Source organism: Macaca thibetana, chromosome X (genome assembly GCF_024542745.1).
Source record: "Macaca thibetana thibetana isolate TM-01 chromosome X, ASM2454274v1, whole genome shotgun sequence".
NCBI lineage: Eukaryota > Metazoa > Chordata > Mammalia > Primates > Cercopithecidae > Macaca > Macaca thibetana.
Window position 1 is genome coordinate 3,014,072 of NC_065598.1, and position 26,461 is coordinate 3,040,532.

Genomic DNA, 26,461 nt, shown 5'->3' on the forward strand with positions numbered 1-26,461 from the left:
CAGAGTGGCTTCCACATCTTTCCAAGCTCTCACTCACTCACAGTCCATGTCCTCCAAATTATATTTCTCACAAGATTCCACAACTTTCTTTTCCTGCCTCTTCCCTGCAGGCAGAGGTTAGAATCAGCCTCTCTGGTCAGCCTTATCGGAATTCCTTTTTCTGTCTTTTCTTCCCATTCGTTCATAATCAGTGCTTTTATTAACATCTCCACACTTGGACATCCTAGGTGAAATGTGCTCCCTGCGGGGCTCTGACGGATACGCCATCTTAATTCATTCATTTCTATAAAGGAACTTGAGGCTTGCAACCCTGTTCACTGTTCAATTTGCCTTTTTAAACCCAGCCTCATATTCCACCATCCTACAGAAACCCCCATGGCTCCACAGTCTCCCGGAAGTAAATTTAGGGGGAAAATAGCCTATGATATACAACTTGCAAACTTTTATCTGTTGATTTCACCTTTCTGATCTGGCTGAAGTTTCACAATGCAGGGATATCATCATCACTCTTCCAACAGGAAGAAACCTTTTTCTTCAATCCCCGGCAAACTGGAGAACTAACAGATGAGTAGCACTGGCACTCAAAATATTTAGACACATATGAGGGCATTTCTTGCCCAAAACGACAGCTTAACTTTACTGCTACTGTTTACTGTAATGTTAGGAGGCTTGTGAATTTTTCTGACCCTCCAGCAAAGGTGAAGATCAGTCATCCAATAACTGATGTCACAAAACAGATGTCATGAAGCAAACATCTGCAATGGTAATGGTGTAGCAGGACGAGCCACAGACAAAACTCCTCAGACACTGAGTTAAAGAAGGAAGAGGTTTATTCAGCTGGGGGCACTGGCAAGACTCCTGTCTCAAGAGCCGAGCTCCCCAAGTGAGGAATTCCTGTCCCTTTTAAGGGCTCACAACTCTAAGAGGGTACACATGAGAGGGTCGTGGTCAATTGAGCAAGCAGGGGGTCTGTGACTGGGGGCTGCATGCACCAGTAATTAGATTGGAACAAAACAGGATAGGGATTTTCACAGTGCTTTTCTATACATGTCTGTAATCTATACATAACATAACCGATTAGGTCAGGGGTCGATCTACCAAGCCCAGGGTGTGGCGCCGGGCTGTCTGCTTGGGGGTTTCATTTCTGTCTTTTAGTTTTTACTTTTTCTTTCTTTGGAGGCAGAAATTGGGCATAAGACAATATGAGGGGTGGTTTCCTCCCTTAATGGAACAGGAAGCTTACACTCTTCCTAGCTTGGAAACAATGGTCAACAAGGGTACCTGGTAAAGACGGAGAGTTAACTCTGCGAAGTGTGCTGGGGAAATGCTAATTTTCTCACACTTCCCGTGCTCATGCTGAGTCCCTGGGGCAGTGTGACCAAGAGCTCTAAGAAGACAAGGAGAATCTCTTTCCATTTACCCCCCACTCCAAACATGCATGCAAACAGATGGGTGCATCAATAGAATAAGTTCACACTCATCTACCAAAGGGTTCAATAAACTGACAATTACATGATCCTATTTGGGGGTCAAAACATAGAAATTTTGGTTTCTTCCAATAATAACAACTTAGCACTAGTAGTTCACTATCTAGAGCAAATAAACGAGAGAAGCATGATGACTATGAAATAAAAATCACAACTGAGTCAGACTTTTAGAAAGGAGACAGTATGTATTCACTGACAGCCAGATATTTCAGCAAGATGTACCAGGTAGTTGTTCTTGAGAGAATTAATAACAGATGAATCTCAGGTTCAGAAAAGGCGAAAGTAAAAACAACAAACCTGAATGCTACAGACAACTTGGAACAAGAATGTTCCAAAAAAATATGACTTCAAGATGCTCAGGAACTAGATCCCTTCCTTTTATCTCTTCTACCACCCTAATACATGACTTTCATCTTCAAGTTTGCCTCATGACTCAGTATGAATGCTGAAGCTCCAGCCATTGTATCTACATCCCAGAAAGCAGATGAGGGAGCAGTGAGGAACAAAATGGTGTCTGTGCCAAGTGAATTAGATCTTTCTCTGCATTCTTCCTAAATGTCCCACGACATTTCTACTGCAATCCTATTGAACTTAGTTACTTGGCCCCAACTAGTTGAATGAGAGGCTAGCAACTATAGTTTGCTTGCTAAGTTTGAAACATTACCACACCCCAAAAAATTTGAATTCACTTGAGAATGGACTTTGGGGCAGGCTCAGTGGTTCATACTTGTAATCCCAATACTTTGGGAGGCTGAAGCAGGAAGATCACTTGAGGCCAGGAGTTCAAGACCAGCCTGGGCAACATGGCAAAACCCTGTCTCTACAAAAAAATTAGCTGGGCATGGCAGCAGGTACCTGTAGTCCCAGCTACTTGGGAGGCTGAGGCAGGAGAATCACTTGAGCCCAGCAGATGGAGCTTGCAGTGAGCCAAGACTGTGCCACTGCACTTCAGCCTGGGCAATGAGAGTGAAACTCCATCTCAAAAAAAAAAAAAAAAAGAGAGCGAGAGCGAGAGAATGGACCGCAGTTATCAAATACCAGTTTCTGCTCCAAATACCATGGAATAACCGACTTGATGAGAGCTTAGAGATGACAGCTTAGAGATGGGTCAGTGAAGATATGTGAGCCACAAACACCAACTTCTAGAAAAGCAGTGTACACTCCTCTGCAGGCTCACTCCCAAGCAAGCCAATTGTTCACTGTGGCGTTTGGGTCTCCTGTCCCTTGCTCTGCTCTCCCCACACATCCCCAGTCACCCTAGAGGTCAGAATCTGAAATGGGTCAGCAGGGCTGCTGTCTTCGGGAGGCTCCAGGGAAATCGTTTCTTGCTTTTTTCTAACTTCCAGGGGCTGCCTGCATTCCTTGGCTCATGGCTCCTTCCTCTGTCTTCAAAACCAGAAGTGTTGCTTCACCTCCACCTTCTCTGTCTATCTCTGCCTCTCTCTATCTCTCCTTCTGCCTCTGTCTGTCTCAGCCTTTCTCTGTCTCTCTTTCTGCCTCTGTCTCTGTCTCCCTCTCTCTGCCTTTCTGTCCCCCGTTCTCTGTCTGTCTCTCTTTCTCTCCGTCTCTCTCTCTCTCTTTCCCTGTGTTCTCTTTGTATCTCCCTGTCTCTTTGTCTCTGTCTCTGTTTCTCTCTGTCTCTCTTTGTGTTTTTCCATCTCTCTTTGTCTCTCTTTGTGTGTGTGTGTGTCTCTGTGTGTCCCTCTCTGTCTCTGTCTGTCTTTCCTTCTCTGTCTCTGTCTCTGTCTCTCTCTCTCTCTGTCTGTCTCCGCTTTCTTCATCACATGTCTTTGACTCCTTGCTGCTGCCCTCTTCCAAGGAGCTTGGTGTTACACTGAGCTCATCTGAATATTCCAGAATAGTCTCCCCTCTCAAGAGCCTTAATCTGGAAAGTCCTGTTTGCCATGTAATGTAAAAGATTCACAGGTTTCTGAGATTAGGACATGAACATCTGGGGACAGGAGAGACCCATGTTGCAGCCCATGGCAACCACTTTAGGATTCTAAATAAAATAATAATGTCAGCCAGGCACAGTGGCTCACACCCGCAGTCCCAGCTATTCAGGAGGCTGAGGTGGGAGGATCGCTTAAGCCCAGGGGTGAGCTACGACTGCACCACTGCACTTCAGCCGGGGTGACAGAGCAAGACCCTGTCTCAAAATAAACACATTAATTAATTCAATAGAACAGAATTTGTGTTTCTAAAAGGTATTTACTGTTTTGATGACTGTTATCTGAATGTTTCAGGTAATGGATTGTTTATTTATTTATTTATTTATAGAGATGGGTTCTTGCTTTGTTGCCCAGGCTGGAATACAGTGGTCCAATCATAGCTCATTGCAGCAGTGACTTCCTGGGCTCAGATGCTCCTTCCGCTTCAGGCTCCCGAGGAGCTGGGACAACAAGTGTGCACTGCCACCCCCTGCTTATTTTTCGAAAGATTTTAGTAGAGACGAGGTCTCATTATGTTGCTCAGGCTGGTCCAGAACTCCCGGGCTCATGTGGTCCTCCCACCTCAACCTCCCAACGTGCTGGAATTACAAGTGTGAGCTACCAAACCTGGCCATGCTGATTTTAAAGCCTATTTAAATCTTAAAGCATTACATTGTACTCCATTTGATAGCATAATAATATTTGCAACCATGTTCATATGATGGTGCTTAAACATGCTGAGTGTTCAAAAAAAGAACCACTGTTGCAGACTGACATCAATGTTTAGAATGCCTTGTGGACATAAACATCACAAAGAAAAAAAGAAGCGGTTTTCTTTCGCCCTCAGAAGACTACTTGGTGAATAAACCAGTGACATTTCACTTTAAAGAGAAAATTAAGCAGGTAGGGTTTGCTTCAAAGTAAATGTGTGCTGAGCATAGGAGAATAAGAAGTGGAGAAACCTTGTATATTGGAAATGGTAAAGTTAACTCTTGGAGTGTGGCTAAAATTCAAGGTAAGGAACACGGTAAGTTATCAGAACATGAATAATTAAGGTAATACAGATAGAGTTTTACAAATTCAGTTTGCAAAACAAATATCCAAACAATGGCTGAATAATTAGTAAGATCTATAGTTTAGCATTTAACAAAAAGGATCCACTTCAGATGCTGATCTGTGAGCCAATCTGTGTCTATTTCCATTCCTCTTTAGAGCACAGCGGTCATATATTCAGTATAGTATGATAGATATGCCAGGAGCAGTGGCTCACACCTGTAATCCCAGCACTTTGGGAGGCTGAGGCGGGCGGATCACCAGAGGTCAGGAGTTCAAGACCAGCCTGGCCAACATGGCAAAACCTCGTCTCTACTAAAAATACAAAAAATAATATAAGCAGCCAATTTTCCCCAGCACATGGGGTCTCCTCTCTAGGCTTTGGAGCCCCCTCCCTCTGTCTCTGCACAGGGGAGCTTCTTCCATCTTTCTTTTCCCTTCTTTCTTTCTTTCTATTAAACTCTCTGCTCCTTAAAGCCAAAAAAAGATTAAAAAAATACAAATACAAATACAAAAAATAGCCAGGTGTGGTGATGCACACCTGTAATCCCAGCTAATCGGGAGGCTGAGGCAGGAGAATTGCTTGAACCTGAGAGGCGGAGGTTGCAGTAAGCTGAGATCATGCCACTGCCCTCCAGCCTCGGCGACAGGGTGAGACTCCATTAAAAAAAAAAAAACGAAGAAGAATATGATAGAAAGATAGATAATAAAATAATAGATTAACAGACGATACATGATAGGTAAGGTAAGTAGATGATAGATAAAGTGATAGGTTAATAGGTAATAGATAAACACAATAACAGATGATAGTGATGATATGTAAATAGACAATACAGAAAATGATAGATCGATAGGTGATAGACATGATAGATAGCTAGATAGATGACTGATAGAAAGATAATAGATGACTACTTGACAGAAAGACGATAGACAAATAGAAGACAGGTAGATAGATATGATAGGAAGATGATAAATGATAGACAATAGATAGATATGATAGATGATAATGATAGATGATAGATATAATAGATGATAGATAAATGCATATGATATGATAGAAAGATGATAGATAATAGAGAGAGATGATAGATAGATAGATAGATAGATAGATAGATAGATAGATAGATAGATAGATCGATCAGTAGATAGTACATACATACTTCCGTTTCTATGGCCACTTGCTAAATAAATGCCTGTTTTATATGTTGACATATAAAAGCGTGTGTTCAGCCCAACTTCCATTGTGACAAACAGCACTTGAAATCTAACACCACTCAAAGAATTTGGTGCATTTTCTTGGCTGTAGTGCTGGTCAAGTTTGGCCCCAGCTGCCTAGAGTAAGCAGCAGAATCAGGATAGGTGGCCAGAGCAGTGTGGAGCCCCATCACCCCACTCAACAATGACATAAACGTGAAGTGAGGGCTGGACTCGGGAGATGAGAGGTTGGATATAGTGGACGAGTCACCAAGATTCAGAGTCCACCACGGAAATCAGACAGTGGGGCTTACAGTGGAATGGACCGAGCAGGACACAGGACCAGGACGGTGACTTAGTGGGTCCACATGAATACTCATTGATGGTAGTTAGTAAAGAGGGGCCTTTTTTGTGGAGTCAAGATCCAAGCCATGGGAACTCTGTCATCTGGTCCCAAAAACTGAGACCTAAAAAGGCTTTTATCTCTGAAGAATTTTGACAAAGGCATACTTACCTACCTGAACAAGACAACAGCATCAAAATATAGAAGATGAGGGGCAAAAAGAGAGAACAAGGCACTGGGTTTCCCCAATATCTTCCAGGGACATTACTAAGCTCTTAAGATGAAACACATCCCATAACCCACACCATCACCAGGAGATGGGCACTATTCTCGTCTTCATCTTAACAAATAAGACAATGGACACTCAGAGAGATTAGAGAATGTGGCCAGGTTTCCACAAGCAATAAGCAGAAACACCACTGCTTGTAAGAACCTCATCTATAATAGTGCAAAGGCAGTCTAACACTTATTTACAGTTCAAAGGATTGTAACAAGTAGATTTTTTTTTGTTACCCACCCCCCCCCGCCCGCTTCATATTTTCACTAGCCAGTATTTAAATTATAAGCAGAGGTCCGGTGCAGTGGCTCACGCTTGTAATCTCAGCACTTTGGGAAGCCGTGGTGGGTGAATCACTTGAGGTCAGGAGTTCGAGACCAGCCTGGCCAACATGGTGAAACCCCGTCTCTACTAAAAATACAAAAATTAGCCAGGCATAGTGACGCATTCCTGTAGTCCCAGCTACTTGGGAGGCTGAGACAGGAGAATTGCTTGAACCTGGGAAGTGGAGGTTTCCGTGAACTGAGATCGCACCACTGCACTCCAACCTGGGCGACAAAGCCAGACTCCATCTCAAAAAAATAAAAATAAAAATAATACAAAATAAATTATAAGCAGAATTTCCATTGCATTTTGCTTATCTGGGGCGCATGTAACTTGGGGATAAAAACACTCGTATTCAAGAGCTAAATAAAGTTAGACACAATTACAGACATGAATGCTATGAAGTTCTAGGAAGGGAAACACTAGAAACAAGAGGGGTGTAACTAAAAGCAAATCAAACCATCTGCTTTCATCTAAGTACATTCTATTCTTCATTATTTCGTTTTTGCAATCACATGACAATATTCCAGTGCACACACTGAATGTCCCTCTCCTCTCTCGTAGGCAACAAGAATGGACAAGACATCTTAAGCTACTCAACTTCAAACTATGTGCAAGTGAATTTTAAAGACACACAGGGCTATTTTACCGGCACAGACTTGGAATTGTGTCCTGGTAGTGTCTACACATCTCGGCCAATGCAAACACATCTCAGGTGTGGCAAAAAAACAGGTGCAGCCAAGTGTCTCTACCCTTCGGAGAATGTGTACATTGGCTCATGAAAAATGTGCACACACCAATTCCACGAAAGGTTCATAAAGTATCATTTAAAGTAACAACGTTCAGCACGTTTTAAAAGTTGCAAAGGAAGCAGAGATAAAATAGAAACGGACAGAACTTGATGAAAACATAGTCAGTTTGGACTGCTCTCAGAAAAGGAGAACACACTGTATTTTTATTTAATAGCTGGAACTTGGGAACCATCTGAAACTCTGGAACAACTGCCTCCATTTTCCACTCCCCTCAGCCAGGCTAGAAACAGCATTGATTATAAAAAGTAGTGAACACTATTGCACCAAGAAAAATACGTCCATTGTAGCATCTGCTGGGGTAAGGCAGAATGGAAAAATCAGAGCCATCCCATTATCATAAACCAGACTCCCAAATGAAGAGGAAAGGAGGAGTGGGGACGGGGACTGAGATTTCCAAGCAGAGTTAACTTCTGGTCCTCATTTGAGCTGGAAGGGAGGGACTTAGTACTTCGAATCTCTGAGACATTGTCCTTTTCCAACCCAACAGCACTGGATTCCACAAGGTATTTTGAGGATGGCTCCATCGCCAAATAAGCAAAGAAAGCAGAAAGCAGCATAATGTCTGGGGTAAGGACAAGGTGCCTGCATTATGCTTGGGCCACCATAACAAAGGTCCACAGACCGGGTGGCTTAAATAACAGACATTTACCCTCCCACGGTCCTGGAGGCTGGAAGTCCAAAATCAAGGTGTGGGCAGGGCTGGTTCCTCCAGAGGCCTCTCTCCTTGGCTTCTAGACATTGTCTTTTCCCTTTTCCTCATGTGGTTGTTCCTCTGTGTGTGTCTGTGCCATCTCCTGTTCTTATAAGGATTCCAGTCCTGTTGGATTAAGGACCACCCTACTGACCTTATTTTACCTTTGTCACCTCTTTAAAGACCCCATCTCCAAATATAGTCACATTCTGAGGTCCTGGAGGTTAGGATTTCAACATATGGATTTGAGGAGGATACAGTTCAGCCCATCACAGTGCCTCTCCTGACAAAGCATGTTTCATGCTGAAATGGTATGCACAAGTCACTAGCAGCTGCTTGGCATATGTTGATGGAGAGAGAAGGAATTCAGGCACTAGCAGTAAACATCAGAACACATAGCAAGAGAGAGCATCACCCTTGGACCATGTTTTAAAATTTGTTTTTTATCCTCAATCAGAGGTTGACAAACTAGGGTTCACTGGCCAAACTCAGCCCATCATCTGTTTTTGTAAATAAAGTTTTATCAGCACACAGCCACACCCATTTATTTACATATTTTCTGTGGCTGTATTTTCAACCCAATGGCAAAGTAGATGCTGTGGAGACCAGATGATCCACTAGGCCAAAGATACTTGGCCAGATTAATAAAAAAAAACAAAAAAAAAAAAACAAAAATGGTGTGCCAATTCCTGCTCTAAACGATGGGATGTCTTGATTAGAAAGAATTTTATTTAAGAGCATGGCACACTCACTTTTATAATTTTGTGATTACCCAAGCAATCCTGTAGGAATTGAACTAGAAGGAAGTGCCAGATGGAAGAGACCTCAAGGGAGACTGGGCATAGGGATGTAAGATAGGAATCTGTGTGGGAGATAATCATGGAAGGCTGAAATTTCCTTTAAGACCTAGAGAGTAAGTTCTTCGGGGAAAGAAAATTGCAGGGCAGAAAGGAGGCAAAAATGACTTGCAAAGGTTTGCAGCCCCTGATCTGACATGTGGGCAAGAACTTTTCATGGGTGCAGAGACTATTCCCAGGCAGCTTACAGACCTGGCAGGGTGAGGCACCACCATAGATCAGTGTATTAGTCTGTTCTTATGGTGCTAATAAAAATATACCCAAGACTGGGTAATTTATAAAGGAGAGAGGCTTAATTGACTCACAGTTCCACATGGCTGGGGAGGTCTCACAATCATGGCAGAAGGCGAATGAGGAGCAAAGTCACATCTTACATGGTGGCAGACAAGAGAGCATGTGCAGGGGAATTCCCCTTTATAAAACCACCGCGTCTTGTGAGACTTATTCACTATCACCAGAACAGCATGGGAAAGACCCGCCATCATGATTCAATTACTTCCCACTGGGTCCCTCCCACAACACATAGGAATTATGGGAGCTACAATTCAAGATTTGGGAGGGGACACAGCCAAATCATATCAATCAGTAAGTGATTGATCAGAGCGCAGGGGTAGTCTCAAGAGGATGTGGTTTGTAGAGTTGATCCAGGCTGGCAGCCTGAGGGCTGGTACTGGCCTGAGGCATCAAAGAAAAGAAGAAAGTCAGGTGGGGCTAGTAGACTAAGATCAAAGAGATGGAGAAGGATTATGAGGATCTTGGAGAGAGAGGGCTAAAGCTAAAGTATTAGGGTCAGATGCTGACTGCTGTGAAATGTAAGATTTCAGAGATAATACAGATGTTGTGGTGATAAGAAGGACCAGAATGAAGACATGACAGCTGTCTGGTTTTTAAGCTATTTGAGTGAGGATACAAGATCACTGCAGGGGAGGAATTCAGCATTGGGACATTCATGTCCATCTGGGAAGTGACTTTTTTGTTCATTATATCTGGACACAGATGTAGCAATGGAGTCTTCCCAGTCTGTGAAATGGGAGCCACTTCTGGCCCCAAGAAGTAGAATCCTAGGTCTTGGGTCCATGATGTAACCTACAAATTGCATCTCCATGTGGTTGGGCATGAATGAGAACCTGTTTCTGATTTGTGGCTTCTATTTTTATGGTATTCAGAGCTCCAAGTTTCTTCTCAACCTTATAATTATTAATAGCTCAGGGATTATCTATGGCACTGGAGCAGATCTCATCTCCAAGTCCAAGATTATGGGGATTAGCTCACCCCAGGGGGATGGAATTAGAAGTGATTTCCCTGCCTCCTCTCCTAAGATTAAAAAAAAAAAATAAATGAGGCCAGTTGGCTCACTCCTATAATCCCAGCACTTCTGGAGGCCGAGATGGGAGGATTCCCTAAGCCCAGGAGTTGAGACAAGCCTGGGCAACACAGTGAGACCTCATTTCTACAATAAATATATAAAAATTACCCGGGCATGTGGTGGCACACGTCTGTGGTCCCAGCTACTCAGGAGGCTGAGATGGGAGGATCCTTTGAGCCCAGGAGGTCAAGTTTGCAGTGAGTCGTGATTGCACCACTGCACTCCAGCCTGAGCAACAAAGTTAAGACCCTGTCTCAAAAAACAATTAACTAGAAATTCTACATAGCAATAATGTTTTTGTTTATACCAAGACATAGACAGGCATCTTCACTCGATTTCCCCATCATTCCAGCCATCTCCACTCACCCCAAATATCCAATACCTAGCGGCCAGCAGCAGGATTCATGTCCAGTGCAGGGATTTAGGATTCTGTGTGGTAGGTCATGTAGACCCCACTGTACCCAATGAAGTGGCCAATGCTGTCTTGGGGTGCCGAGGCTTTAAATCATCCCCTGTGGGGTTACACTGTTCTCATCAGTAGGGATGTTTGTCCACCATGTTGACCTCTGTCTCCTTGGTTGGTCCTGACAGATGCTGTGATGGTCTTACTATTGACTAGGGATGTAAATGAGATACAGGAAGTCTGTGGTCAACTGAAGCTTCAGCTTTGGTCAGTGTCCCAGGAGGATCCCATGGAAACAGACAGGGAGAGAATGAGCAGAGGCTGGCCATAGGACTGTCTGTGCACCGGGGTGAGGATGGCAGGAGAAGGTCCCACAGGGAACAGAAGACCATTTCCCATGTTATTTAGGACCACAGAAGTCTGTGATTCTGCAGACACTTTGTTGGTGGCACTTTCTTATGGCAACCCTACTGTTGTGGTCTGAATGTCTGTGTCCTCCCAAAATTCATGTGTTAAGCCCTAACCTTCAAGGTGATGATGGTGGAAGGTGGGGCCTTTCGGAGGTGATGAGGTCATGAGGGTGGAGACTCACAAATGGGATTAGCGCCCTTATAAAAGAGACACACGGCCAGGCGTGGTGGCTCACGCCTGTAATCCCAGCACTTTGGGAGGCCAAGGCAGGTGGGTCACTTGAGGTCAGGAGTTTGAGACCAGCCTGGGCAACATGGCAAAACCCCATCTCTACCAAAACTACAAAAAGTTAGCCAGGCATGGTGGCACACATGTGTGGTCCTAGCTACTTGGAAAACTAAGGTGGGAGGATTGCTTGGGTCTGGGAGGCAGAGGTTGCAGTGAGTTGAGATTGAGCCACTGCATTCCAGCCTGGGTGACAGAGCAAGACCCTGTCTAAAAAAAAAAAAGAAAAATTTAAAAAAAGAGACACCATGGTTCATGCCTATAATCCCAGCATTTTGATGAAGTCAAGGTGAGAGGATTGTTGGAGGCCAAAAGCTCAAGATCAGCCTGGGCAACATAGCAAGACCATGTATCCACAAAGACATTTAAACATTAGCTGGACATGGCGACATACAGCCATAGTCCCAGCTACTCAGGAGGCTGAGGTGGCAGGATTGCTTGAGCCCCTGAGTTCGAGGCTGCAGTGAACTATCATCATGCCACTGCACTCCAGCCTGGGTGACAGAGTGAGACTCTGTCTGAAAAAAATTAAAAATAAAAAAATTAAAATAACCATTTTCATGTTTTTATATCAAACTTAAATATACATATAAATATATGTATTCAATATACACTTTTAAATTTTAATGAAATAAGCTTTTGTGTGTACCTTATCTGAAAAAAGCCAACATTTCTTCCTAAACTCTTCCCTCCTGAAAAACAACAGTAGTAAAAATAATAAGTAGCATGTTTGCTAATTGAAAAAACTAGCGCAACAGCCAGAAGGAAGAACAGCAATGTTGACATTCAAAGGAGGACTACAATTTTAAGCAAGAGCTTGTGGTCAGTTTATTTGCATTGTTTGGCTTTTCAACTCAATGTGTTCCAGAAGGTTCTCAGATTTATATTGAAGAAGAGTTTTATAAGTTGGACTATGATGTTATTGGTTTTTGAAAAGCAGTGACACTGATGGCCTTAGAGGCTAGGTACCTTAGAAAGGATATATCTTCATGTACAAAGAAAGATACCTTTTCTCCCTCCCTCCCTCCCTTCCTCCTTCCTTCCTTCCTTTGCTAAGAGCCATCTGTAGCTCAAGGAGAGGGAATGCTTCCTTGCTAACAGCCTTGCAAGGCACGGAATTCTACAAGCAGGACGAGGAGCTGAACGTTTCCAGAAGCCTGGTCAGATGGTTCTGCATTCTTCTAAAGGATTTGCTGAGACACATCCACTTGCTGCCCTTATGGCAAGATCACGTAGATCTTGTTGCCATCTTCTGTGTCTCAGTGAAATGGCCCTGAGCAAAATTGCACATTAAATCTTCTGGTTGCAGAGTTAACTCATCTGTCCTCAAACAACCTGGCTTACAGAAGTGGATGCCAATCCAAAGCATGCCTGGAGGACACATTGGTATTCTTTAATAATCCAACCTTCATTACATAAGACACTCAATTGTGATCATTGGTGAATTTATCAAGTAGGCAGGGTATGTTTCCATACAGTCATCCTTTTTATTCTTCCGACATCTTTACTCTTTCATCAGCCCGGAGAAACAAATGTTTAGAGACGATGATATTTTCTCAATGTGTACTGCAGTTTACAATGCAGAACCCCTAACACAGACACCAGTTGTCATGGCCTGAATGCTTTGATTACCGTAGATGATCAATTCAGAGGTATTATTAGATCTCAGAGTGAATTGTTTTTTGTTTTTTTGGAAGATGGGAAAGGTGGCGTTCACCAAGAGTCACTCTGCTCATTCCAAGATCCTCAACTCTCCGTGCAGTTCTTCATTTTTGTCTCAAGTAATTCTTTTAAGTATATGTGCTCACCCAATAAAAATCTCTGTCTTGGTGAAATGGTGGAAGTGTAAAGTCAGACAGAGAGAGAAACTTGTTGCCTTCTTTAAAGGAGAAACATGCCTTTTTCTGATCAAACTTGAGACCCTCCAAAATTAAACTAGCTGTAAGTGTGTGACCCCAAAAGGAAAGTAAAAGGTGGAAGGAAGGAAGGAAGGAAGGAAGGAAGGAAGGAAGGAAGGAAGGAAGGAAGGAAGGAAGGAAGGAGAAAGGAGGAAGGAGGAAGGAAGGGAAAGAGGGAGGGAGGGAGGGAGGGAGGAAGGGAAGGGAAGAGGAGGGGAGGGGAGGGGAGGGGAGGGGAGGGGAGGGGAGGGGAGGGGAGGGGAGGGGAGGGGAGGGGAGGGGAGGGAAGGGAAGGTCTTTCTGTGCACATGAAGATGTATCATTTCTAAGGTACCCAGCCTCTAAGGCCATCATTGTCACTGAAAGTTAGTTTTTGTTGTTGTTTGTTTTTGAGAGAGTTTCACTCTGTTGCCCTGGCTGGAGTGCAGTGGCACAATCACAGCTTCACTGCAGCCTCAAACTCCCGGGCTCAAGCAATTCTCCTACCTCAGCCTCCCAAGTCGCTGGGACCACAGGCGTGTGCACCATGTGCAGCTAATTAAAAAAAAAAAATTTAGAGATGGGGTCTCACTATGTTGCTCAGGCTGGAGATTATTTTTTAAACCAAAAAATATGAGAAATCCTTAGTCCCCTACTTCCATTTGTATTTTGGTTTTATCTAAAAAGTACCCAAGTTGTTTAATTTCACAACCTAAAAGCATTGGAAAGCTTTATATTGGAAATGCAGTATTCACTTTATGGGATGGGACTAGAACATTTAACTTGTGATGACTTGGATTTTGATGCCACAGGTAATCCTCTTTGTTCAAAGTGCCCTGTTTAGAAATTCATACATCAGGCAACGCAGCCCTTAAAATATGTTTTCATTGTGATAGATATTGAGGAAGAAAAGAGACAGGAAGGGAGAAAGGAAAAGAGGCAAAAAATGAGGAAAACATTACATACTTTATAAAATATAAGAACCATGGGCTGGGCCTGGTGGCTCACACCTGTACTCTCAGCACTTTGGGAGGCCAAGGCAGGGAGACTGCTTGAGCCCAACAGTTTGAGACCAGCCTGGGCAATATAGCAAGACCCTATCTCTAATTTTTTTCATAAAAAAAACAAAATAAAAAATTAAAAGGAACTATAAAAAGGTTTTTTTGCCCTCAAGAAACTTGCAATCTAAATTTTCTTCTAAACCCAGATTTGCTGTAAATGACTTGTCTAAATAAACTTATCTTTCCATGTCATTTTTTATCTTGTTTTTTCGTTCTTGCTTACTAAACCTAAGCCTTGGGGCCGGGAGTGTTGGCTCACACCTGTAATCCCAGCATGTTGGGAGGCCGAGGCAGGTGGATCACCTAAGGTCAGGAGTTTGAGACCAGCCTGGGCAACATGGTGAAACCCTGTCTCTACTAAAAATACAAAAATTAGCTGGGCGTGGTGGTGCACGCCTGTAATCCCAGCTACTGGGGAGATTGGGCAGAAGAATCGCTTGAACCTGGGAGGCGGAGGTTGCAGTGAGCCGAGCTCGTGCCACTGCACTCCAGCCTGGTGACAAAGCGAGACTCTGTCTCGAAAATAAATAAATGAATAAAGAACCTAAGCCTTGAAGAAATAAATCTTTTAAAATTTCATTATGATTTTACTTTTGCTACCATCAACACCAGCCTTCTCTAAAAATCTAACTTTTGCTTGTCAACACTCAAAAACAACATTGGTGGAAGCCAAATGTACCTCAAAAGCTGAATTTCATGCTTTTTTTTAGAGAAAAAAGCCTCTTGAACTGTGCTAGGTATTTGATGATCAGCCCTTCGCATGGACATCTTGTCATGAATATTTATTCATAGGACATTTTATTTTCTTTGTTAAAGGCTAATTGATATTTTCATCTGAGCCAAACAGTAAATGTGGTATGGGGAAAGTCATATCTCACTATTGGATTCCTGAGTTAGTGAAAGAAAAGAGATCGGATCTTTCAAAAGTGGAGGTGAATTATGTTTATTCTATAAAATACATAATAAATATCAATAATAATAGATACATGATACACAAGAGTCATAAATCTCTATGGGAAGTTATTTCTGTAGCAGAGTAAGAAAAATCTACTGAACCTCCCTCTCTGCCACCAAAAATAAACTTCCACGTCCCCAGGGAAAACTCTGTTAAGTGGTATGCACTGCCCTCTTGTGCAGACTGTTTAAACAGAAAAGATCTCACACACCTATTACATAAAACATTTTTTAAAGCTCTGCATAAAGGAGGAAGGCAACTAAATCTTCCAAGGTTTCTTGCTGATTTATTATAGCTGTTTCATGATCCACAAAGCCAGTCAGCAATACCCACAAACATTCTGTATACAAACGACTAGCTAGGTTTACAGTTCAAATGACTATAAAGTAAATTGTTTCTGTTTCCAAGAATTAAGCAACCATGGAATTTTTTTTAATGTTCCAATTCGTAATGTTCAAATCTATGTGGTCCACTTATCTTTTAAGCGTTCTGCAAGATGCACCAGCACCACGTATAATATGATTCACCAGCCACAACAGAACCAATCATGCCTGAGATTTCTACAAAAGTTTACAGTGGTTAAAAACGTCTCCACGGGGGCGTTTGTGTTGGTTTTCCTGAAAGGCATGGGATGGTCATGCAGCCGATTCTCGTAACGTTGGGATTGCTTTCTCTCTTTCTCTGTCTCTCTCTCTCTCTCTCTCTCTCTCTCATCTCCAGGGTCTCCGTCTGCAAAACAATGGAGCAGGGTTTTCCTGGCCTCCTTCTGCTTGGCACCACTTTTCTTTTCTTTTTAATTCTCAGGTCCACAAACAATTTTTAGAGCTGAAGGAAAAGGTATGTGGCAATCCTTAATGGCTGGACCCATGAAGCCAGGAGGATCTGAGACTCACTCCGAGAGCCAGGGACTTTCCAATGTGTTGGGAAGGAGCCTCTGCAGGAAGCCTGGCATGGGGAAAAGCTGTACTGGCTGCAAATCGTCCCTTCTGGTTCCAGCAAGTGACAGCAGACGGTGACATAAATGCTCACATTGTCAGTGGTCCTTGCTGTGTTCATCTAACCCTGCGGTGCTCCACACAGGCAACTATGTCCCTAGGGACACTCGACAATGTCTGGAGACACCTTTGAGTGTCACAACCGGGGTGGTGGGTGCTCCCGGCATCTGGTGGGTGGAGCCCATTGACACTGCTCAATACCCTGCAGTGCACAGGACACCCCACCCCAGAGGATCATTCATCCAGCCTTAAATGCCCACACTTTGAGAAGGACTGTACTAGGTGATTGATCTGTAGCATTCTAATTCTTATCAGAATCCCAACCTGCATGGTGTCAAGGGAGAAAAACGTGTGTCTTTATTCACGAGAAAAAGAAAAATGGAGTATCAGGCAGGACTGGGGTGTGCAGGAGCAGGTGAAGTGGAGCTTCAGAAGGGTGGCCCCATGGGCTTTGGAGAGGACTTCTCTGTTGGGTTATCTAAATCTTCATCCCAAACTCCCCAGTCAATGTGTGGTGGATTCATGTGAAACAAAAAGAGACCAATCGATTTATCTTCATCACCTAAGAGGCCATTCATTATGAAGTAGGAGACCCAACCTGACTCCAGAGGCAGGGACTTAGACTCTGGACCACAGTGAAGACTAGCTAAAATAGGGAAGTGGCAATAGCTCGTCTCCACAAGACACACCCACCAGTGCCATGTCAGTTTGCTGTTACCATAGCAATGCCTGGAAGTTACCACCCCTTTCTATGGCAATGATCCAAGAACATGGAAGTTACCACTTTTTTTTCGTCAAAAATCTCTGTATAATTTTGCCCTTAATTTGCATGTCATTAGAAGTGGGTATATATATGACTCCAGCACTGCCTCTGAGCTGCTGCTCTGGACGCACTGCCTATTGGGTAGCCCTGCTCTGCCAGGAGCAGCACCTCTGCTGCGCTGCTGTGCACTGCCACTTCAGTAAAAGTGGGTGGTGGCTCACGCCTGTAATCCCAGGACTTTGGGAGGCTGAGGTGGGTGGATCACTTGAGATCAGGAGTTCAAGACCAGCCTGGTCAACATAGTGAAACCCCATCTCTACTAAAAATACAAAAATTATCCAAGTGTGGTCATGTGCACCTGTAGTCCCAGCTACCAGGAGGCTGAGGCAGGAGAATCACTTGAACCCTAGAGGTGGAGGTTGCAGTGAGCCGAGATTACGCCACTGCACTGCAAGTTGCTGTCTAACACCACGGGCTCACCCTGAAATTTTTTCCTGGGTGAAGCCAAGAACCCTCCCAGGCTAAGCCCCAGTTTGGGGGCTCACCTGCCCTGCATCAATTAGACAACCACAGTCCGAGTCAAGGACTCTCTGAATGGGATAACACATAGGTTCCTATGACAGCAAGGAACCTTCTAGTTTGCCTGGGGCTAAGGGTTTCCCCAGGATGTGGGACCTTCAGCTTTAAAACCACAAAAGTCCTGGGCAAACTGTAACAGACAGACAATAAGCACAGTTATTCTCCAGTCTGGCTCCAGAGGTCTTCACTAGGCAGCAATTTAATTTTTAATATGGAAAACATGGCTAAAACTTATTTTTACAGTATTTAGGAAACAGGGCATCATTATCTCACATTGCAAATTTAAATCCCAGCAGATATTAGACCTTCAAAAAATAAGAATAAGGAGAATTTGCTCAAAATTGCAAATAGAGGAATGCTGTCATGAACTTCCTACTTTGTATCTGTCATAATTCTGAATCTAAATCACAATTAGCCTGCAACTGACACTGTATTTCTAATAGTCACTGAAATTTGCAATCCTTGCACAGAGTATAGTCAAAGAATTTCAACCTAATCCTTTCTGTTGATCCAACCAAATAAAATGTATACAGATACGAAGGGCATTGGAGAATGGTGAACAAGTATGCTTGGCATAGCTAGAGCGGCGGCTATGTCTTTAATCCCAGCCCTTTGGCAAGTTGAGGTATTAGGATTACTTGAACCCAAGAGTTCAAGACAAGCCTGGGCAACAGAGCAAGACCCTATCTCTAAAAACATTTTAAAAATTAGCCAGGCCTGGTGGTATCCGCCTGTAGTCCTAGCTACGCAGGGGCCTTAGGTAAGAGGATCGCTTGAACTCAGGAGGTGGGGGCTGCAGTGAGCTATGATTACACCAATGCACTCCAGCTTGGGTGACACAGTGAGATCCTGTCTCTAAAAAAAATAAACTTAGGAAAATAAAATAAATAATAAAAAATGCACTCCAGCTTGGGTGACAGAGTGAGACCCTCTCTCTAAAAAAATAAAATTAGGAAGATAAAATTAAGTTAAATTAAAAAATAAAAAGGATACTTGGTGAATTTCTCCTCTACAGGGGAGTTGGCTCCCAGAACGAAAGAAAGGCCAACTACATTCTACAGATGAACAAGTTCATTCCTCACTGAATCCTGTGCATTAGCTTTTCAGATCATCCCAGGATCTCCTTGACTGGGAAGTCAGAAACAACCGTGGCCGTAACTACCACCATCAAAACCAGGAATACACTCCTTGCATTTAGGATTAGATGCAGGTTTTGTGGGAGCTGAAGCTTACAAAATTTCAGAAGTCATCTTTCAGAAAATGAATGTGAATGTATCTTACTTTGGGGGATTTGACAAAACTGTACCACCATGTGCACTGAATTGAATGTTTGTGTCCCTCACAATTCCTGTGTTGAAATCCTCACCCCCAAGATGATGGTGTTAGGGGCTGAGGCCCTTGGAAGGTGATGAGGTCGTGAGGGTGGAGCCTCCTGAATGGGACAGACGAGAGATCAATATATACATAGACACAGTTAGAGAGCGATGTCACTTAATACCATGCAAACGTATCAAAATACAATAGCAAATATATAATACTCATGAAATAAAACATATATACTTACTTTTCAAAAAATACACCTTGATTAAACTAGTCATAAAATCAACAACATTCTAAATGTCTAACTAGTCATAAAGTTACCTGTTATAACTTTTGTCATTATTGCATATCAGGGTTTCCCAATCTTGGCACTATTGATATTTGAGAAAAGGAATTCTTCATTATGGGAACCAGCCTGTGCATTGCAGGGTGTTAAGCAGCATCCCTGGCCTCCACTCACCAGATGCACGTAGTACTCTCCCCAGGTGGATTAACCAAAAGTACCTGCAGACATTGCTGAATGCCCCCTGGGGTTTGGGAATGGGGTTCAGAATCACCCCAACTAACCACCACTGACATAGACCTGTGACTTCATTTCCATCTGTGATTCAGTTTATCATAGTGTGTGATGGTGAATGTCATATGTCCACTTGGCTAGTGTGATGGTGAATTTTATGTGTCCACTTGACTGGCGTGATGATGAATTTCATGTATCCACCAGGCTGGTGTGATGGTGAATTTCATTCATGCATCTACTTGGTTGGTGTGATGGTGAATTTCATGTGTCCACTTGGCTGAGCCGCAGTGCCCAGACATGTGGTCAAATGCTATCCTGGATGTTACTGTGAGGGTGTTTTTGGATGAGATGAACATTTCTATCTATGGAGTAAAGCAGGTCACCCTCCATGATGCGGGTGGGCCTAGTCTAATCTGTTGAAGACCTGACTAGAACAAAGACTGACTTCCCCCAAGCCAAAAGGCATTTTGCCACCCAACAACCTTTGGACTCAAACTGCAACCTTTCCCTGAGTCCCCTGCCTGCTGGCCCACTCCATCAGCTTTTGGACTCTCCAATCCCCCCAATCACGTGAGCCAATTCCTTAAAATAAATGTCTGTGTATCTACTGATATCGATATCTACAGATTGATATTTGGACAAAGAATAATTTGGCCCAAGTGTCAATGGTGCCAAGATTGAGAAACCCTTGTGTAGAATAATGACAAAACTTAGACGAGTTGGATAAATATCTTAGAATATTGTTGGTTTTATCACTGGTTTTAAACAATGAAATTCTTTAAATTAAGTGTAATTTTTAAAATTAATATTTGTATTGATATATAGATGTAGACATATAGATATAAATGTAGATATAGATGATATAGATATAGATGATATAGGTATAGACACACCCACCCTATTGTTTTTTCGTTTTTGCTGTTGTTTTCAGTGGCACAAGCCGCAACTACGTTTCCACCAACCTACTAATACACAGTGATTCTGAGTTACCTAGAGGTTCTTTTTTCCTTGGCTTTTTCCAAGAATCCAGGCTTTTATGGCATGTTCCTCTTATTCCTTCTTCTGAATCCCATTTCCCATCATGTCCCCGTCCCCGAGCCTCTAAAGCCCTTCTGGGGCCTGAATTATCTGCTTTTTTTTTGGAGGGGGTTGGGGGGAGACGGGGTCTCACTGTCGCCCAGGCTGAAGTGCAGTGGTATGATCTCAGCTCACTGCAACCTTCCCCTCCCGGGTTCAAGAGATTCTCTTGCCTCATCATCCCGAGTAGCTGAGATTACAGCAACCGCCACCATGCCTGGTTAATATTTTTGTATTTTTAGTAGAGATGGGGTTTCACCACATTGGCCAGGCTGGTCTCAAGCTCCTTACCTCAAGTGATCCACCCACCCTGGCATCCCAGAGTGCTGGAATTACAGGCATGAGCCATTGCAGCCCACCAGTTCTTTGCATTTTAAGGCATTGTGTGCAACTGGATATTTCCTGGGACTCTGGCCTCCATCTCCCTTTTCCGTATGAGTAACCCTGCCTTGGAGATTGAGTATCTTCTCTGCACATTTAACTCTTTCTAAGCTGCTATAGGTTCACTGGGGAAGTTCTCCAGGTTCCAAATGCTGTCTCATTTACTGTCTTGCAAAATCTGGATTGAAGAAGAACTGGGCTGGCATATTTGTTTTTGGATTTATTAATTAATTAATTTATCTATTTTTGAGATAGAATCTCTGTCACCCAGACTGGAGTGCAGTGGCACCATCTTGGCTCACTGCAACCACCGCTCCAGAGTTCAAGCGATTCTCTTGCCTCAGCCTCCTGAGTAGCTGGGACTGCAGGTGCCCACCACCACGCCTGGCTAATTTTTGTATTTTTAGTAGAGATGGGGTCTCACCACGTTGGCCAGGCTGGTCTCGAACTCCTGACCTCAAGCGGTCCACCCACCTCAGCCTCCCAAAGTGCTGGGATTACAGGTGTGAGCCATAGTGCTCGGCCAGATTTGTTTGTTTTTCAATCAAATTGAAATGCCCCTAACATAAAAATGACCATTTTAAAGTGAACTCCCCAGTGGCATTTAGTGTCTTCACAAGGTTGTGCAACCGCCACCGCTATCTGGTTCCAAGACATTTTTATCACCCTAAAAGCAATCCTGGACCCACCAAGCAGCCACTCCCCCTTCTCCCCTCCCCAGCCCCTGGAAGATACCAATCTGCCTGCTGGCTCTGTGGGCTTGCCTGCTCTGATAAGTTCCAGTAAGTGGAATCCTATAGTGTGTGGCCTTTTGTGTCTGGCTTCTTTCACTGAGCATAGCATCTTCAAGGCTCATCCACATAGAAGCATACAACAGAACTTCATTTCTTTAAAAAAAAAAAAAATAGTTTCATTGGAAAGGAAGCTCTAGTTGTGTTTTTTTTTTTTTTAGCACTAATAAAAATATATATTCAAAGACTAAATTCCAAGCATGCCAGCATATACATCCATGACAGTGGTCAAATCCGAATACAGAAACAAAGGTCAAATATGAATACAGAAACAAAGGTCAAATACAGAAACAAAGTCCAGGGTATAATTCACGTGTGTTTGGTACTTAGCCCTGAAACTTTCTTGTCATTATCCATAAAGTTTCTTCGCCATTCATCTCTTGAAAATGCCCCACGTTGTTTTTTAATTTTTATTTTCAGTTCTGGGGTACACGAGCAGGATGTGCAGGTTTGTTTCATAGGTAAACGTGTGCCATGGTGGTTTGCTGCACCTGTCAGTCCAGCATGCATTAGCTATTTTTCCTGATGCTCCCCCTGTCCCCATCCACCCCCAAAGGCCCCAGGGTATGTTGTTCCCCTCCCCTAAGGTCAAGAAACAACAGATGCTGGCGAGGCTGTGGGGAAATAGGAACGCTCTTACACTGTTGGTGGGAATGTAAATTAGTTCAACCATTGTGGAAGACAGTGTGGCAATTCCTCAAGGATCTAGAACCAGAAATACCATTTGACCCAGCAATCCCCATACTGGGATAATATATAATCCCAGTAATATCTACCCAAAGGAGGCCCAGCGCAGTGGCTCACGCCTGTAATCCCAACACTTTGGGAGGCTGAGGTTGGCCGATCACCCGAGGTCAGAAGTTCGAGACCAGCCCCCGTCTCTATTAAAAATACAAAAATTATCTGGGCATAGTGGCAGGTGCCTGTAATCACAGCTATTCGGGAGGCCGAGGCAAGAGAATCACTTGAGCCCGGGAGGCGGAGGTTGCTGCAGTGAGCCAAGATCACGCCATTGCACACCAGCCTGGGCAACAAGAGTGAAACTCTATCAGAAAAAAAAAAAATATATATATATATATATACATATATATATATAGCCAAAGGAATATAAATCATTCTACTATAAAGATACATGCATATGTATGTTCACTGAAGTACTATTCACAATAACAAAGACATGGAATCCACCCAAATGCCCATCAATGATAGACTGGTTAAAGAAAACGTGGTCCATGGACACCATGGAATACTATGCAGCCATAAAAAGGAACGAGATCATGTCCTTTGCAGGGACATGAATGGAGCTGGAAGCCATTATTTTCTAGCTGTGTTTTATCAGGAAAACATATCAGCCTCCTGGTTGGGTGCCCGCTGGCCTCAGACGATCTGTTGTCCCCACATGCTTTGATTTAATGAGGATGGCAAAAACAGCACTGCTTTCAATCTGGGCTCTTTTTTATGTTTTTTTCCTTTCTTTTCTTTCCTGATGTATTCACCCACTCAATGCAATTAAAAGAAACTGGGAGGCTCTCATCTTACAAAATTCCCAATAAGAGGACATTCTGCCTACTTCCCCAAAGCATCTCTGTAGGTTTGAGTCGTTGTCAAGACAGCCCTAAATGTTTAGGTTACACACACCCATCTACTCTGTGCATATTTTTCTTCCACCAGCCACGTAATAAATTATAGGACTCTTGAAATCTTATGAAACAGGGGGAAACAGATCTAAGAAAACCCTATGAAACCTGATTTTGTGTTATATAATGCCGGGAAACGGAATGTTGGAACTTAGGCTTGCCAAACAGTCCTCATTTTCAGGCAGCATTTGAAGTTAGGGAAACAGAAAAATACATATATCTGCCCGTCTGTGATTACCTGATGGACAAATGGTTTATTAGGACATACAGAGAGAAGCAAAAAAAAAAAAAAAACCGAGAAATTTCTGTAACAATTTCAAGGCAGGTGTCTGGAATTGCGATCATATTATAATTCAATGTTTTTGTAAAACAGCAATGAAGAAACAAGCATCTTTTAAACTCTCTTATCTCATTGATTTCATTGTTTTACTTTGAGTAAAATTAACCAAGTTTCTATGGAAATGAACCTTTCTGAAACAGGGGCCAGAAATGCATATTTATTTCTTCAAGTGCTGCATTTTAAATGAGTGGCCAGCCAAGAGTGAAAGAAAAAGGTCACTTAGTTGTCTAACTTGTAATTGTTATTTTGTTTATTTATTTGTGTATTTTAGAGACAGGGTCTCCCTCTGTCACCCAGGCTGGAGTGCAGTAGCGCAATCACAGCTCACTGCAGCCTTGAACTCCTGGGCTCAGGTGATCCTCCCACCTCAGCTTCCCAAGTAGCTTGGACCACAGGCACACACCTCCACACCTGGCTAACTTTTGTCTTATTATTAGTTTCTGTAGAGATAGGGTCTTGCTATGATGCCCAGGCTGCTCTGCAACTCCTGAGGTCAAGTGATCCACCTCGTCCTCCCAAAGTGCTGGGATTACAGGGATGAACCACCATACCCAGCCCTGCAACTTTTTAAATAGATTTTATTGTATACATTAAAGGTGTACAGCATGACTTTATGGGATACATATATGGTAAAATGATTACTATAATGAAACAAATTAACATATCTATCATCTCACATGGTTACAAATCTTTTTTCTCCTCTGTAGCAAGAGCAGCTATGATCTACATATTTAGCAAAAATCTTGAATACAACACACTATTTCATTTTGCTTTTTTAAAATTTGTTTTAGTTTTTATTTCCATAGGTTATTGGGGAACAGGTGGTATTTGGTTACATGAGCAAGTTCCTCAGTGGTGATTTCTGAGACTTTGGTGCACCCATCACCTGAGCAGTACACACTGAACCCAATTTGTAGCCTTTTATCCCTCACCCCCTTCCCTCTCTTGCCCCCTTAGTCCCCAAAGTCCCTTGTGTCATTCTTAGGCCTTTGCATCCTCATAGCTTAGCTCCCACTTAGGAGTGAGAACATAGGATGTTTGGTTTTCTATTCCTGAGTTACTTCACTTAGAATAATAGTCTATCTAATCCAATCCCGGCTGCTGAAAATGCCATTTATTCATTCCTTTTTATGGCTGGGTAGTATTCCATCATTTATATATATACCACAGTTTATGTGACTAATGGACACTTGGGCTGGTTCCATCTTTTTGCAATGGCAAATTGTGAACACAACACACTATTAACTATAGTCCTCAGGTTATGAATGAGATCTTCAGACTTTTTTATCCTATATATCTGCTACTTTCTATCCCTTATAAAAAGCTACCTCATAGGAAAAACAGCCTAAGCAAATGTCTTGATTGTAAAAAAAATAAATAAAATAAATAAAAAATTTTTTAAAATCCAGTTTCCCAGTGTTTTGTAGTTGTTTGTCATTTATAGTGAGACGTATTTCAGTTCTAAATTTAATCCACTCAATCAATGGTGATGATAACAGGTGCATTTATTATTTTTTCCCATTGTATAACTCAACGTTAGCACAAGCACATTCCTGCAGAGACAAGAAAACAAACACCATCCCGTTTGTTGAGGACACACCTCACTCCGTCTGCAAGACAAACACAGATCACTTTTTCCTTCTTGCATCTAAGACAATTTGTCTTCACTGTTTGATACTAGCCATCCTAACAGGTGCTTAGGTTCCTAACACCATCCCATGGTGGTTTTTTGTTTGTTTGTTTGGTTGGTTTTGTTTCGTTTTGTTTTTGAGATAGAGTCTGGCTGTGTCTCCCAGGCTAGATGGAGTACAGTGATGTGGTCTCGGCTCACTGCAACCTCCGCCTCCCGGGTTCTAGCGATTCTCCTGCCTCAGCCTCCCGAGTAGCTGGGATTACAGGCACACAAAACCATGCCCAGCTAATTCTTGTATTTTTAGCAGAGATGGGGTTTCACCATGTTGGCCAGGCTGGTCTCAAACTCCTGACCTCAGGTGATCCACCCGCCTCAGCCTCCCAAAGTGCTGGGATTACAGGCAAGAGCCACTGCGCCCGGCCCCACTGGTGGTTTTGATTTGCATTTCCGTGACGATTAGTGACGTTGGACACCTTTTTGTACATCTGTTGGCCATTTTTATGTCTTCTTTGGTAAAATATCTATTTAAGTATTTTGCCTAGTTTTAATCAGTTATTTGGGGTTTTCATTTGTTTGTTTTAACCTATTGAATTGTATGAGCTTCTTATATTTTAGATATTAACCCTTTATCTGATATGTGGTTTGCAAATATTTTCTCCCAGTCCTCAGGCTGCCTTTTCATTTTGTTGACTTTCCTGGGCTATGCAGAAGCCTTTTTAGTTGGATGTAGTTCTGCTTATATTTTTGCTTTTATTGTCCGTGCTGTTCGCGTGATATTCAAACAATCCCTGCCAAGGTCAATGTCAAGACACTTATCCTCTATGTTTTCTTCTAGGATTTTTATGGTTTCAGGTTTTACCTTTAAGCCTTACGTTCATTTTGAGTTGATTTTTCTGTATGAAGTAAGGCAGGAGTCCAGTCTTACTCTTTTGCATGTGGATATCCAGAGAAACAGGGAACAGAACGATGATCCCCAGGGCTTGGGGGCTAGGAAAACTGGGAAGATGTTGGTCAAAAGGTACAAACTTGCAGTTATAAGATGAGTAAGTTCTGGACACCTAACATACAGCATGGTGACTATACTTAACAATATTGTATTGT

At 42.9% G+C, this 26,461-nt stretch overlaps 1 protein-coding gene across 2 annotated transcripts in view; it reads right to left on the reverse strand.

Moving 5' to 3' along the window:
• LOC126946414 (cAMP-dependent protein kinase catalytic subunit PRKX) overlaps positions 1-26,461 on the reverse strand; it is a 219,727-nt gene that overhangs the window by 31,308 nt on the left and 161,958 nt on the right. Inside the window, exon 9 of one of the 2 annotated variants that reach the window (XM_050776671.1) lies at positions 16,040-16,056. The exons of the other annotated variant lie outside the window; for it this stretch is intronic. The gene's annotated coding sequence lies outside the window, so the exon portion shown is untranslated. Of the gene's footprint in view, positions 1-16,039; positions 16,057-26,461 lie in introns of those variants that run through there. 2 annotated transcript variants of the gene reach the window in all.